Source organism: Netta rufina (genome assembly GCF_964035555.1).
Source record: "Netta rufina genome assembly, chromosome: 2".
In the NCBI taxonomy this organism is placed as follows: Eukaryota; Metazoa; Chordata; class Aves; order Anseriformes; family Anatidae; genus Netta; species Netta rufina.
Genome location: NC_140124.1, coordinates 59,396,639 through 59,401,081, shown reverse-complemented (window position 1 = coordinate 59,401,081; position 4,443 = coordinate 59,396,639).

Sequence of the window (4,443 nt, the reverse complement as noted above, 5' to 3'; positions counted from 1 at the left end):
TTTTTTTTTTTTTTTCTGGAACAATCTGAATGAAAACAATGTTTGAGAAAATGTCAACACTGTAAAGAAACTTTAATTTTAACCAAAATCTTTTGGTGAAACTGGCATGACTACCTAAAAAATCTGCTCCTCTTGAAGTTGTAGGGAGAAGGGGAGAAACCATCATCCAACAGAATTACACAGTTACTACGAAGTCCAAAACAAATAAATTGGTACTTTAAAAATTAAGTGTTTCTGTAGAATTGGGAAGATGCAGTGAGAAAGAGAGGGCTAACTTATATTGACAAACTAAAAAAAAATAAAAATCTGATGCCTCCTCCCAACAACAAAAGAGGTTGCAGATGACATGAGAAGATCCAGGTTTCATAGGCAGGTTTCATATGAACATCAAATTGAGGTGCTTCATTGACCCTAATCCAATCTGAGGGAAAGTATTTCTAAGTGTATTTTAAGGGAGATCAATATTCAAAACCAAATGTATTTCCAAATATCAGAAAAGGGGATAAATCTTTCTACACATTTAACAATAATTTATCAGGACAAACAATTTAACAGGACAAAATCAGCATGAGGAACATAGAAGCATGTGCCGTACCGCTCATTGATGGTTTAACTGGACCCCTACTGCTTGAGTTCTCTTCCAACAGAGTTATCATTTGGTTGCATGACACTTTGACAAGCTGTGTGACTCTGTTGGAGGATTTCATGGTACAGGAGAGAAAACACATCAACAGCAGCTATTCCCCTGGACACCAACATTATTATAAGCACATAAACAGACCCAACAAATTGGATTAGCTTTCTAATTTCTAGGATTTTGTAAAGCGTGTGCTTCAGTGTACTGTAAAAGCTGGCAATTGCTGCTGTGCTTCAGAGCAGTTCTAAAACTGTTCATAAGTGGGAAGTAAGAAAGCTGCTCAGGCTGACATTAAATGTTCTGCAGTAAGTCAGAAAAAGCAAGAAATTGGGTTTGTAATAGTTGTGTTACGCACCTAGTGTTTTCTGAAACATCTACATCGTGCAATATATTATTTTGTAAGAATTTTAAATTCAATGATTCAAGAGCTTAAGCACTACTACCGATACATTAACATTTTATATTTGATTTTCTGTAGCTTTTAAAAAGTAAAATGCATGAAAAGGCTTGTAATTATTATGTTGATAGTTTTATGCTCTAGGAAGAGATTATAGCACTTTTAAACTCCTGTCAAAAAAGCATTCAAAAAACCCACCATCCAAACAAAACAATACCAAAAAGCTTGAAGACCTGAAACCTCAATCTCTGGATTATTTTTCTGTTTTGCAATATGAAAGTGCATTTTAGAATACTAACTAAGTCATATTTTGCTTTCTGATTCATTAATCAGAAAAGCAGAAGTACATTTGTTTCCAGGAGAAAAGTCAGCAGATGCTTGGCCAGATTATGCACCTATCAGTTATTAAGATATTAGTCATAAAACAAACAAACAAACAAACAAAAAACCAACTAACAAATAAAACTTCTGACTCATTAAATTAATGACTAATAAATTTAAAAACTGATTTATTCCATGCTAATTGTTTTAGATTCTCCCACTGGAAAGAGCTACACTTCTGATTATGGCATAAATCTTTCCCATATGCAGTACAATTCAACAATATAATTATCCTCCTCTATTTCTTAGGAGGCTGTGACCTCCACATCTATAGTTGTGCATGAAAACAGAGACTGTTATATTAGTTTGCAATTGTTCCTGCTGTCATTGCAGAGTTTATATCAGACAAAAGATGAAATCCAAACACCTGTTAACTTCAGCAGGGAATTCAGTTCTGTTCTTCTGTGAATTTCCCTTATGAATGGAATCTTGCTTTTTTATTTTTTATTTTTTATTTTTTTTATTTTATATTTTGTAAAACTGCCTTTTATTAGAAAAAAAAAATGTATAATTTGACATAGTTATTTTGGCCAAGGAATTTCATCTCTCCTTGATCCAGTGAACAATACAAATGCATGGATTATCTAAGAAATCACTGGAGATTTTCAGTTGTTCCAAGTCCTTGCACACTAACAACCTAAGAAGGGGATTTATTTTATTAAAAGTAATGTTTCTGAGTCTAGCTGAATTCTTTACAGCAAAGTCAAAAGGTGCTTGGGAAAATGAAAGATTTACAGACTTAAATCAGAATCTAGAACATTTTAATGAATAGTTATAGCACAGAAAGAGATGCTTGCAGCATTAGGCAGCTACCCTTCACCATTAGTACAAGTTGGAAAGCATGGCTCTCCCTCTGCTGACACCCCTTCTCCAAGGAAGGAAACACATTTGCAACTTGCTTTGGAAGTTTTATGGATTAATCAGCTTTAGGTAATGGAGCAGGGGATGCAAACAACACCTGGTCATCTTCTGTCATTAAGTAGTGATAAGGCATAACAGAGACACCTCCTCTTGCTATAATTGGATTTCCCCATTTGTAAAATGATGGAGTAATAGTATTATCCTCTCTAGAGTCTGACATAATGCTTAATTAAATGTAATTAATGTCTTGGTTAACTTCACATTAGAAGTAACATCTATAAGGTAAATTGGTATTTAGAGGAATATGGGGATTAAATTTATTTCTAGAACTGTGGATTATTTCTCTCCTTGCACAGATCTTTCACACAGGCCTGTCTGGAGCAACACATAAGCAAAATAATTAAGAAATGAGTGCTGTTTTGCTGATTTCTAAATCAGATAGAAAAGGGATTGTTTGTGTTGTCAGACAGAAAAGCAAGTAATGGAAACATGCAGACTTTCACTGAAAGTCTGATGCTTTTTGTCTTGAAATCACTGTTTTCATGTAGTGTCCATAGCTGACTGATCTTCACACCTTAGATGTTTATTATGCTTCACAATTTCCCTTAGCTCACTTTGGGTATACAAAACTTGGACAATTGGACGATTTTGTTCTTTTTTTTTTTTTTTTTTTTTTTTTTTTTTTTTTGTAAGAGAAGCACATTGGATTTGGTACTATATTCTAAAAGAGAGTGTTGTATCATTAGGTATCATTCAAAGGATTATACAGACTCACAGTTGCCAGAATGCTTGGGAGCAAGAAGGAACAGCAGAAAGTGTCTGGGAGCACATGTGCTTCATTGACAGCATCTGGCTCTGCCACCATAGAGTGGCTTTTTATTCTTATGAATTTAAAAGCAGGAAGAACAAAGTGACAGCTGGCAGATGTTAGTGTTTGTCTAACCTGCAGGGAGCTCTAGGACAGTCCTGGCCTGTGCTCCGTCTTGTTCCTGAATGGAGGGGACAGGAAAATGTTATGAAAGAGCTGTTAATTGTTTTAACTCTTTATGCCTGTTGGAGAATAAAGGCAAACGCTGCCTTTCAAGGCCTAAATGACACCAAAGATGGGGTAGCTAATGCTTGAAATTCAGGGTTATTACATGGACTGTTATGATGTTTGTGTTGGGGGTATTGACAGTTTTTATTTTAGATGCCATTCTAACCATTGCACAAAGAGGTGAGGGACAATGAGCACTTACCTCAGTATTTTAATGTGGTGCAATGTTAAGATCGCACATAAACTATCAGTGAAGCTGGTCACATTTACAAAGCAAGACAAGGAAAACTGGAATGAAGTGACAGTGAAAAGGACTGACTGTTACCCTCCAGTGTGACACTGAAACTAAGGGTTAATGATACACAAGTTGAGGCTATTAATCAGTAGAACTTTAGCATATGATTTTAATGAGATCATTACTTTAAAACATATTAGAAAAGCTTCAGAAAACAGATACAGAAGCAATTCCAGTCCTAGAAAAAAATGTCCTTATGTGACTTTAATGGCTGTATTTAATTGCTGCAGAGAATATTCAGCTGTTATTTGATAATCTACCTTTAATAGAAACTTGATATGTGACCCTTTAATACTATATAAAAATTAAAACTATAATCCACTAAGAGAAGCTAATGTTTGACAAAGCAAACCTAAACAGAAAGCAGATTTTTAAGTGGTAGGTTGGTCTTGGGATCAACTTCAACTGACAGATCCCCACCCCTGGAGGTATTTAAGAGCTGTGTGGATGTGGCACTAAAGGACATGACTTAGTGGGATGTGGTAGGTCAGGTTGATGGTTGGACTCGGTGGTCTTGAAGGTCTTTTCTAACTTAGATGATTCCATGATAGTATTGTATGGTCTGGCTTAAATGAGGCTGTTGGTTTGATTTGGAAGTTGTTAGGTGAGGTTTAGACCTAACGTTGCGCAGGATATTGGGATAAATACTTCTGGGGTTGACTGATGGACAGTGATTTGATGAAATCTGTGTCTACAGAATCTATCCTCACTTATTAGGAAAATAAAAACTCACATTCTGTTTTAGTTTGTGGAATCCATGCTTTAGGGAAAAGGTCTGCATCTCATACCTCTTAATGAGCTATCATTGGAGCTATTCATGTCACCCACTCTCTCGT